The sequence below is a fragment of the Emys orbicularis genome, chromosome 16, assembly GCF_028017835.1.
Source record: "Emys orbicularis isolate rEmyOrb1 chromosome 16, rEmyOrb1.hap1, whole genome shotgun sequence".
NCBI classification, from domain to species: Eukaryota; Metazoa; Chordata; order Testudines; family Emydidae; genus Emys; species Emys orbicularis.
The window spans coordinates 3,555,929-3,568,300 of record NC_088698.1 but is presented as its reverse complement, the minus strand read 5'-3'; the positions used below and the strand labels follow the sequence as shown (position 1 = coordinate 3,568,300).

Below are 12,372 nucleotides of genomic sequence, written 5' to 3'. Positions count from 1 at the left end.
GGGTAAAATTTTGGAACAGCCTTCCGAGGGAAACGGTGGGGGCGAAGGACCTCTCTGGCTTCAAGATTAGGCTTGATAAGTTTATGGAGGGAATGGTTTGATGGGATAATGTGATTTTAGTCAATTAGGCATTAACGTGCCATCGCGGGTAAAATGAGGGTCCGGCTGCAGAATCTTGCCTGTATGCTCGGGGTTCTGCTGATCGCCATATTTGGGGTCGGGAAGGAATTTTCCTCCAGGGTAGATTGGCAGAGGCCCTGGAGGTTTTTCGCCTTCCTCCGCAGCATAGGGCAGGGGTCGCAGGCTGGAAGATTCTGTTGTGGGTGAGTCAGCTTTTGTGGCCTGCATCATGCGGGAGGTCAGACTAGATGACCATATTGGTCCCTTCTGACCTTAAAGTCTATGAGTCTATGAGTAAGAGATTCCCACTACATCAAGAAAGATTGGCCACTCCAACAGTCATTGGAGCCTGGGAGGAAAAGTGTTCAGCATTCACCACTTGTTGAATCAAGGAAGACTTTGTTACCACCCTTACACATCAAGCTGGGTCTGATGAAGAACTTTGTCAAGGCCATTGACAAAACACAAGCAGCTTTCAAGTACCTCCGTGGAAAATTTCCAAGGTTAAGTGAAGCTAAGATAAAGGAAGGTGTCTTTGTTGGTCCTCAGATTCGTGAACTTCTTCGAGATGATGCATTTGACCATGCACTGCGTGGCAAGGAAAAGACTGCATGGAAAGCCTTCCAGTTAGTGGCAATAAATTTTCTCAGAAACAACAAGGCAGACAACTACAGGTTGTTGGTGGAAAACCTCCTCAAGGCATACAAAAGCCTTGGTTGCAACATGTCACTAAAGATACATTTTTTGCACTCTCATCTAGATTTTTTTCCACCGAACTGCGGAGCAGTGAGCGACGAGCACGGCGAGCGATTTCACCAGGACATTGCAACAATGGAGAAACGCTATCAGGACAAATGGAGCCCATCAATGCTTGCAGACTATTGCTGGACAGTGACAAGAGATGCTCCATTTAATGAATACAAGAGACAAGCCAAGAAGCGCCGAGTAGACACTGAATAGGACTAAACTATGTACAGAATAGTTTTTTGCCTTTTGTTTCATAATAAATTTTATTTATATAACCCTTTTGCTGATTTTTAAAGTGTTACATAAACAGGACAGGTGAAATATTATCATGTAAAGCAACCATAAACACATGAAAAGACCTAGGTTTACAATTTATGATTAAAACTCTATCTACACAATATACATAGACATAAAATGTAAAAACTTAAATATCTTAGAAACAGTAGCCAATCAGTTGTTTTAATGGTCATATCTGAATTCAGCATATCAAAATACATAATAAATAGCACATTTTATCTCTGAAGCAGACGACTTCTCAAAAATTGTAGACCAGTGTTACAGAACACTGTAGCAAATCTCATCAGCAACAGTGACCACCAGCACAACTGGCCCTCCATCCCTCCACTGGCTTCCCACAGCGTATCAGAGCAAGTTGAAGGTCTCAGTCCTTAACTTCCAGGTGCTCCATGGCCCGGGCCCAAGATACCTAGAAGACCATCTAAAGCTCCAGGATGAAGACCATGGTCAAAAACTCTACTCCTCTGCATAATGGAAGTCTCTACAGTAAGGGTAAAATTGGTCTGTGCAGGAGATAACTTTCTTGGGGGCTGGTCAGAGACTGTGGAATCAACTCCCCCAGGAACTAAGGACCACCTCAAACTGCATCGAATTCCACTCGGAGTGCCAGGTGCATTTCTTTAACTTCCCTTCTCTGACATATAGCAACGTGTGTGTATATTAAATTTCCAAACAAGGCACTACCCTGCATACATTTCCACCCTTCGCAGAGGATGAGAGAAAACACACACAACGGCTGTTAGTCACTGCGCTTAATGCATTGCTGAAAGGTGCTCAGACACGACGGTGATGAGCCTAGCTAGAACAGGGACTAGAACAGAATAATGACCAGCAATGCCCAACTGACAGGTGATTTTCACAGAGTAGCTAGACCAGCACTTTTGGTTCCTTCAAGGTATCAAGTTGGCTGCCCAAGACTTTGTGTATCTAAAATCACTAGCCAATTTTGAAAGTTTTAATCATGAATCATAAAAACCATCTTTACATATAAAGTGTGTCCAAAACAGGCCCAACATCAGCTATCACAAAGGGAGTATGTGACAGATTGGATCACAGAAAACCCCTTGGGAACTGTCAACTGATGTGCCGAGACTACCCCTGAGCCCGCTCTCTCTGCCAGCTTGGGGGTTCAGTGCCCTGCCTGGCTTGAGCCAGACCCGCTAGCCTGCTGCAAACCCAGATGCAGATCTGAACCACGTCCCCCAAAAGCTGCAGGCTTAACTGAAAACAGCTTAAGAAGTGTTCTTGTCTCCAACACTCAGATGCCCAGTTCCCAATGGAGTCCAAACCCAAATAAATCCGTTTTACCCTGTATAAAGCTTATATAGGATAAACTCAAATCATCCGCCCTCTATAGCACTGCTAGAGAGATATGCACAGCTGTTTGCCCCTCCCCCCCAGCTATTAATACATACTCTGGGTTAATAAATAAAAAGTGATTTTATTAAATACAAAAAGTAGGATTTAAGTGGTTCTAGGTGATAACAGACAGAACAAAGTGAATTACCAAGCAAAATAAAACACGCAAGTCTAAGCCTAATACAGTAAGAAAGTGATTACAGATGAAATCTCACTCAGAGATGTTTCAATAAGCCTCTTTTACAGACTAGTCTCCTTCTAGTCAGGGTCCAGCAATCACTCACACCCCCATGGTTACTGTCCTTTGTTCCAATTTCTTTTAGGTATCCTTTGGGGCTGGAGAGGCTATCTCTTGAGCCAGCTGAAGACAAAATGGAGGGGTCTCCCAGGGGTTTAAATAGACTGTCTCTTGTGGGTGGAGACCCCTCCTTCCCCCCGTGTAGAATCCCAGCTCCAAGATGGAGTTTTGGAGTCACATGGGCAAGTCACATGTCCATGCATGACTCAGAACTTACAGATGGCAGCCATTGTTCACATGCTGCCTTGAACGTCCTCAGGTAGACTTCTTATGTGGATTGGAGCCTTCCAAGATCCATTGTCCGTTAAGTGCTTCTTGACTGGGCACTTAACTTGCAAATTCCTTTCTCAAGAAGCTGACCAAATGCTTACTAAGACTACTTAAAATCAAACAAGTACACAGCCAATATTCATGACTTCGAATATAAAAATGATACATGCATACAAATAGGATGAATAGATTCAATAGATCATAACCTTTGCAGAGATGTTACATGGCATATGTAGCATAAAACATTCCAGTTATGTCATATTTACATTCATAAGCATATTTCCATAAAGCATTATGGGGTGCAATGTCACAGAGTATAAGAAAATCAAGTACGAGCTATGCCTTTAAAACAGCTAAAATTATGGCCTATTGTAGAAGTGGCCTTTCCCAAGATGTCATTCAGAATTAATTACCGACACCTATACTTAGCTGCCCCTGGCCTCCTAATAACTCTCACATCATTCTTGCTTTGGCAGAGAGTAATAATTCACAATGTGAGAGGAGTCAAAGAAAAGTCAGCTGAACTGGATCAGCTAAAGCCTTCTATAGACAGATGCTCCTGCATACTGAAGCACAAACCTAAAGTTACCCCAACCAAACCAATGTCTTCTTCCCCAATTTTCCACACGTTAAATGTAACTTGATAGTATAACTCTGAAAGCATCCTTCTAGCTACCACCTCTCCTACAGTGACACTAAGGGCATGTCTACACTACGAAATTAGGTCGATTTTATAGAAGTCGATCTTTAGCAACTGATTTTATACAGTCGATTGTGTGTGTCCCAACTACGTGCAATAGGTCGGCGGAGTGCGTTCTCAATACCATGGCTAGCATCGACTCACAAAGTGGTACAGTTTGGGTAGCTATCCAGCAGTCCACGCTGCCCATTGGAATTCTGGGTTAAGCTCCCAATGCCTGATGGGGCAAAAACATTGTCATGGATGGTTTTCGGTACATGTCGTCAGTTTCCCCTCCCCTCTTTGAAAGCAATGGCAAACAATCGTTTCACGCCTTTTTTCCTGGGTTATCCATGCAGACGCCATAGCACGGCAAGCATGGAGCCCCTTAGCTGCACACTGCTTTTGTGAGCATTGTAAACACCTCGCGCATTATCCTGCAATATGTGCAGAGCCTCGCTAGGAGCCGCCAGCATAAGGAAGATTGTGAGGAGGACATGGACACAGACGTTCTTGAAAGCACGGGATGTGGCAATTAGAATAATAGAATCTCCTGAAGGGACTTCAGGAGGTCATCTAGTCCAACCCACTGCTCAAGCAGGACCAATCCCCAACTAAATCATCCCAGCCAGGGCTTTCTCAAGCCTGACCTTAAAAACTGCTAAGGAAGGAGATTCCACCGCCTCCCTAGGTAACATATTCCAGTGCTTCACCACGCTCCTAGTGAAAATGGTTTTCCTAATATCCAACCTAAACCTCCCCCACTGCAACTTGAGACCATTACTCCTTGTTCTGACATCTGGTACCACTGAGAACAGTCTAGATCCATCCTCCTTGGAACCCCCTTACAGGTAGTTGAAAGCAGCTATCAAATCTCCCCTCATTCTTCTCTTCTGCAGACTAAATAATCCCAGTTCCCTCAGCCTCTCCTCATATGTCATGTGCTCCAGCCCCCTAATCATTTTTGTTGCTCTCTGCTGGACTCTTTCCAATTTTTCCATATCCTTCTTGTAGTGTGGGGCCCAAAACTGGACACAGTACTGCAGATGATGCCTCACCAATGCCAAATAGAGGGGAATGATCACATCCCTCAATCTGCTGGCAATGCTCCTATTTATACAGCCCCAAATGCCCTTAGCCTTCTTGGCAACAAGGGCACACTGTTGACTCATATCCAGCTTCTTGTCCACTGTAACCTCTAGGTCCTTTTCTGCAGAACTGCTGCCTAGCCACTCGGTCCCTAGTCTGTAGCAGTGCATGGGATTCTTTCATCCTAAGTGCAAGACTCTGCACTTGTCCTTGTTGAACCTCATATTTCTTTTGGCCCAATCCTCTAATTTGTCTAGGTCCCTCTGTAACCTATCCCTACCCTCCAGCATATCTACCACTCCTCCCAGTTTAGTGTCATCTGCAAACTTGCTGAGAGTGCAATCCACGGCATCCTCCAGATCATTAATGAACATACTGAACAAAATCGGCCCCAGGACCGACTGACCCTTGGGCTGCCAACTAGACATGGAGCCATTGATCACTATTGGGATATCATGGCGGCATTGGGGCATGTTGATACAGTGGAACGCCAATTCTGGGCCCGGCAAACAAGCACAGACTGGTGGGACCACATAGTGTTGCGGGTATGGGTTGATTCTCAGTGGCTGCGAAACTTTCGCATGCATAAGGCCACTTTCATGGAACTTTGTGAGTTGCTTTCCCCCGCCCTGAAGTGCAGGAATACCAAGATAAGACCTGTCCTGACAGTTGAGAAGCGAATGGCGATAGCCCTGTGGAAGCTTGCAACGCCTGACTGCTACCAGTCAGTTGGGAATCAATTCGGAGTGGGCAAATCTACCGCGGGGGTTGCTGTGATCCAAGTAGCCAAGGCAATCAATCTTCAGCTAACAAGGGTAGTGATTCTTGGAAATGTGCAGGTCATAGTGGATGGTTTTGCTGCAATGGGGTTCCCTAACTGTGGTGGGGCGATAGACGGAACGCATATCCCTATCTTGGCACCTTGCCAAAGAGTACATAAACCGCAAGGGGTTCTTCTCAATAGTGTTGCAAGCACTGGTGGATCACAAGGGCCGTTTCACCGACATTAGCCTCATCATGTCCATTTGCTCCCCCATTAGCCTCAGCATCTCATCCTGCGTGTTCCGATCATGCTCACTGTATGCTTTCCTGGCCTCTGCCTCCAAGCATTCAGCTGTGCCCTATCAGTGCGGGAGGACTGCATGAGCTCTGAAAACATGTCATCGTGAGTACATTTTTTTTCACCTTCTAATCTGCGATAACCTCAGGAACGGAGTTGATATGGGGAGCATAGAAACATTTGCAGCTGCAGTGGGGAAAAAAAGGGAGAGTAGAATTTAAGAAGATTCATTTCCTGTTTGGTCAATAGAAATGTAATTCAAAAGTTCCTGGTGCTTTTCCTGTGTACCGGGCTAGTGCATCGGAGTTGAAAGTGCTGTCCAGAGTGGTCACATTGGAGCACTCTGGGATAGCTCCCGGAGGCCAATACCATCGAATTGCACAGCGCTGTGTCTACAGTACCCCAAATTCGTCGGAGAGGAGTACAGCAGTCGATTTTAAGAGCCCTTTAGGTCAGCGGAACGGGGTTAGTTGTGTAGATGCATTCCTTATAAAATCGACCTATCGCGGCTAAATTCGACCTAACCTCATAGTGTAGACCAGGCCTAAGAATCCTCTGATATTAACGTATGCACAGCATGCAATATATCAAGAACATTGTTTTATTTAAAACATATCTTAATAGCATCCTGAGTTAGTGTCTTACAGTACCACAGTACACCTTCCCATGGTCTTCAGAGATCAAAACCTAAATAATATTGCTCCCATGCTATCTCTTTCAACGAGATTAGTTTGCAGCCAGTTTAATTTTAATAGGTTTCAGAGTAGCAGCCGTGTTAGTCTGTATCCGCAAAAATAACAGGAGTACTTGTGGCACCTTAGAGACTAACAAATTTATTAGAGCATAAGCTTTCGTGGGCTACAACCCACTTCTTCGGATGCATATAGAGTGAACCATATATTGAGGAGATATATATACACACACATACAGAGAGCATGAACAGGTGGGAGTTGTCTTACCAACTCTGAGAGGCCAATTAAGTAAGAGAAAAAAATCTTTTGAAGTGATAATCAAGATGGCTCAGTACAGACAGTTTGATAAGAAGCAAGTGTGAAAATACTTACAAGGGGAGATAGATTCAATGTTTGTAATGGCTCAGCCACTCCCAATCCCTATTTAGCCCTGAGTTGATTGTGTCTAGTTTGCATATCAATTCCAGCTCAGCAGTCTCTCGTTGGAGTCTGTTTTTGAAGTTTTTCTGTTTTAAGATAGCCACCCGCAGGTCTGTCAAAGAATGGCCAGACAGGTTAAAGTGTTCTCCCACTGGTTTTTGAGTATTATGATTCCTGATGTCAGATTTGTGTCCATTAATTCTTTTGCGTAGAGACTGTCCGGTTTGGCCAATGTACATGGCAGAGGGGCATTGCTGGCACATGATGGCATATATCACATCGGTAGATGTGCAGGTGAACGAGCCACCGATGGTATGGCTGATGTGATTAGGCCCTATGATGGTGTCACTTGAATAGATATGTGGACAGAGTTGGCATCGGGCTTTGTTACAAGGATAGGTTCCTGGGTCAGTGTTTTTGTTCAGTGATGTGTGGTTGCTGGTGAGTATTTGCTTTAGGTTGGGGGGTTGTCTGTAAGCGAGGACAGGTCTGTCTCCCAAGATCTGTGAGAGTAAAGGATCATCTTTCAGGATAGGTTGTAGATCTCTGATGATGCGCTGGAGAGGTTTTAGTTGGGGGCTGAAGGTGACAGCTAGTGGTGTTCTGTTATTTTCTTTGTTGGCCCTGTCTTGTAGGAGGTGACTTCTGGGTACTCGTCTGGCTCTGTCAATCTGTTTTTTCACTTCAGCAGGTGGGTATTGTAGTTTTAAGAATGCTTGATAGAGATCTTGTAGGTGCTTGTCTCTATCTGAGGGATTGGAGCAAATGCGGTTATATCTTAGAGCTTGGCTGTAGACAATGGATCGTGTGGTGTGTCCTGGATGGAAGCTGGAGGCATGTAGGTAAGTGTAGCGGTCAGTAGGTTTCCGGTACAGGGTGGTATTTATGTGACCATCGCTTATTAGCACAGTAGTGTCCAGGAAATGGACCGCTTGTGTGGATTGATCTAGGCTGAGGTTGATGGTGGGATGGAAATTATTGAAATCATGGTGGAATTCCTCAAGGGCTTCTTTTCCATGGGTCCAGATGATGAAGATGTCATCAATGTAGCGCAAGTAGAGTAGGGGCGTTAGGGGACGAGAGCTAAGGAAGCGTTGTTCTAAGTCAGCCATAAAAATGTTGGCATACTGTGGGGCCATGCGGGTACCCATAGCAGTGCCGCTGACTTGAAGGTATATATTGTCCCCAAATGTGAAATAGTTGTGGGTGAGGACAAAGTCACAGAGTTCAGCCACCAGGTTAGCTGTGACATTATCGGGGATACTGTTCCTGATAGCTTGTAGTCCATCTGTGTGTGGAATATTGGTGTAGAGGGCTTCTACGTCCATAGTGGCCAGGATGGTGTTTTCTGGAAGATCACCGATGGATTCTAGTTTCCTCAGGAAGTCAGTAGTATCTCGAAGATAGCTAGGAGTGCTGGTAGCGTAGGGTCTGAGGAGAGAGTCCACATAACCAGACAAGCCTGATGTTAGGGTGCCAATGCCTGAGATGATGGGGCGTCCAGGATTTCCAGGTTTATGGATCTTGGGTAGCAAATAGAATGTCCCTGGTCGGGGTTCTAGGCATGTGTCTGTACAGATTTGTTCCTGTGCTTTGTCAGGGAGTTTTTTTAGCAGATGGTGTAGTTTCTTTAGGTAATCCTCAGTGGGATCAGAGGATAATGGCCTGTAGAATGTGGTGTTAGAGAGCTGTCTAGCAGCCTCTTGGTCATATTCCAATTTATTCATGATGACGACAGCACCTCCTTTGTCAGCCTTTTTGATAATGATGTCAGGGTTGTTTCTGAGGCTGTAGATGGCGTTGTGTTCAGCATGGCTGAGGTTATGGGGCAAGTGATGTTGCTTATCCACAATTTCAGCCTTTGCACGTTGACGGAAGCAATCTATGTAGAAATCCAGTCTGTTGTTTCGACCGTCCGGAGGAGTCCACGCAGAATCCTTTTGTTTGTAGTGCTGGTAGGGGGGATTCTGTGGGTTAGTATGCTGTTCAGAGGTATGTTGGAAATATTCTTTGAGTCGGAGACGTCGAAAGTAGGATTCTAGGTCACCGCAGAACTGTATCATGTTCGTGGGTCTGGAGGGACAAAAGGAGAGGCCCCGAGATAGGACAGACTCTTCTGCTGGGCTAAGAGTATAGCTGGAAAGGTTAACAATATTGCTGGGTGGGTTAAGGGAACTACTGTTGTGGCTCCTTGTGGCATGTAGCAGTTTAGATAGTTTAGTGTCCTTTTTCTTTTGTAGAGAGGCAAAGTTTGTCTTGTAAATGGCTTGTCTAGTTTTTGTAAAGTCTATCCATGAGGAAGTTTGTGTGGAAGGTTGGTTTCTTATGAGAGTATCCAGTTTTGAGAGCTCATTCTTAATCTTTCCCTGTTTGTTGTATAGGATGCTGATCAGGTGGTTTCGCAGTTTCTTTGAGAGTGTGTGACACAGTCTCTCAGCATAGTCTGTGTGATATGTAGATTGTAATGGATTTTTTACCTTTAGTCCTTTTGGTATGATGTCCATCTGCTTGCATTTGGAAAGGAAGATGATGTCTGTCTGTATCTGTACGAGTTTTTTCATGAAGTTGATGGATTTCCACTCCATACGGCTAAATGCAGTGCCTTGCATAATGACAGGTTTCAGAGTAGCAGCCGTGTTAGTCTGTATCCGCAAAAATAACAGGAGTACTTGTGGCACCTTAGAGACTAACAAATTTATTAGAGCATAAGCTTTCGTGGGCTACAACCCACTTCTTCGGATGCATATAGAGTGAACCATATATTGAGGAGATATATATACACACACATACAGAGAGCATGAACAGGTGGGAGTTGTCTTACCAACTCTGAGAGGCCAATTAAGTAAGAGAAAAAAATCTTTTGAAGTGATAATCAAGATGGCTCAGTACAGACGGTTTGATAAGAAGCAAGTGTTTTTCAGCTAGTTTACTTGTTCCACTTTCCTCTTGTGCTGCAAGATTAATATCAGCTTCAACTATAAACTGATGACACCATCACTGTGTAATGACATTTACACTGACTGAGGCACTAGGAAATGCCCTTTAGTAAGCTGCAGAGACAGCTCAGGGCAAAGACAAGAGCAATAGAGGACACTGAAGTGTAAAGTGAACTGGACAATGTAATAACTTGGATGGAAAATAATACAGATAGTTGGTTTGCTTACACTACACTGCCTGCAGATAAGAGCGATGGGCTTATTAACGGCCCATGCTTTAAGATTGCAGTCTGGACAAGCTGCATGGTACTACAAAATTCTAATTGGGCTGATCCCTTCATTAGTATGATTGGGGATGGATGTTTCTCCCACAGGATTTCGTTTCACAACAAGCAGTGATTAGGAAGTACAAACTATTAGCAAAAAGTGAATCCTTGCGCTCCAGATGGATGGCAGAGAAATTCTAATTAGTCTGCCATATGGCTATTCAGGTTCTCCCCCAGGGAAGTTGCCCTCCACATATTTCATGAAGCAAAAAAGTCAGCTCTGGGTAACGTGTGGATTTCTGTGCAGTGAACTCGATCTAAAAAATACTTGATGCTGAAGAGGAAACATTAGGGAGACATTGTTTGAGCTGTTGGGTTTAGGTGGTAGAGTGGGGTTAAATGAGCTTTTTTCAAGCATGTTGATGGCCAGCATTCTAATCCTGATCCATAGCTAAGGATATGACCCACTCCAAATTTCTGCTAGCAAAGCCTCAACAATAGGAGCTGATACTTTCCTCTGAAATAGATCCGGCTCTGCTTTGGGAATCTGCTCAGCAAGTCCCTCCAGAGATGCCTTGCTGTCAGCTTCCTTCTGACACACACAGCTGGTCCCCTCCAGGTCAGGGGAGAGATGCATAATGGACTGAATCTTATTCCACTGCTGTCTGCACTATATCTGCTCTGTGGACGGAGAAGATTTGATTACAAGGCTGGGAGTTCTGCACATTTCACCATGACAACCACCCCTTCCTTTTTTAAAGGAAAAGGCCAAATAAGAAGCAAGTTCAGATGGGGACAAAACTTGAGATATCAAGGTCATGAAATTTGAGATCACATTTACAAAGACCAAGACCAATGCTACATGCACAGTTGCATCAAAAACTCATTGAATAACCACATATGTAAAACATATTGTACGAGCCACTCTGTTCCACACGGCAGTTTGAGTAAGAACTACCAGCTGTATCATTAAACAAAGGGCAGCCTGCTAACGTGCTAAGGGTATCTTCTGTATGACCCAACCTATCACTCACTCGAACTCGGCACTAGTTACAGGTGTTGCTTGTGCCATGTTAGTGAAGGTCAGGATCAGCATTTCCATCTCCAAGCACAACTGTGTTATAAGGAGTTTAAGCCTTAGCAGTTAAAACTCTGTACTGAAATTTGGTACCCAGTGACTGGTTGGGAATAAGCATCAACACAGAGGAAGCTGCAAGGTGCCATTACACCCTCAATTCAATTAACACCTTTAAAAAATTCTCCGTACATTAAATGCTATATTAAAAGACTCAAACCTTACACACACAACTTTCTGCAAAATTCACAATGCAGGCTGAGATTATCCATGCTCAGTTTCTCCAGGAAGTAACTGGGGACAGGCCTTGAGGGGTTAAACTAAGCAAAATCCCTTCACTCATTTGTGTTATGCAAGATTAAAAAAAAACTTCCCCATTTCCAACATATCTAGTGGCACTTAGTTCTAAAGCTCAAATAGCTGAAGTGAGAAACTCATCAGAAACAAGGACACAACCCGTTTCTTTAATGCCTTCACTTGGTCTGGAAAATAAAATATTTTAACAAAGATAACTGAAAAATTATACATTGAGAACGCCCAGTAAAAAAACAGGCTTGCAACTTCAGGAGAGAGATGGCGTGCAGGGAAAGCTTATGCATGTTCAAGGAACTTATAAGCTTGTTAGCTAAGGCTCATACAAGATAGCAAATTCCACATGCCACATAGCTCTGGACTTTTCCTTTCTTCCTTTTGTAAGATCTAGAAAAAAATCACACATACAACAGCTGCAATAAGTTTTTTGTATGTACATGTGCATTTATTTAACAAACCCACCCTTGTCAGCACTAAGGGCAGGGAGGGGTGGTCAGGGCTGGAAAAGGAGCCCAAATTCAGCCCTGTGCTCCTCTGACTATCAAGGCGAGAGCGCTGCAGCCAGCATGCTTGGTACCTTTGTGGAGAAGCCTCATCACTTCTCAGGGAATCCCTTAAAGCCAACCTGGAGAACAGTGTTAGTTCCCTGGGTGGAATGCATCCTGCCCTTCACAGAAGTGAGACCAAAACAGACGGGAACCTTTGGCATAGCAGAGACTGCTATCCCACCCCCCAAAAATATTACATGGTAT

At 44.3% G+C, this 12,372-nt stretch overlaps 1 protein-coding gene across 2 annotated transcripts in view; it reads right to left on the bottom strand.

Annotated features, from left to right (window-relative positions):
• The window catches only part of OSBP2 (oxysterol binding protein 2), a 366,090-nt gene that overhangs the window by 310,876 nt on the left and 42,842 nt on the right, over positions 1–12,372 (bottom strand). The window lies entirely within an intron of this gene.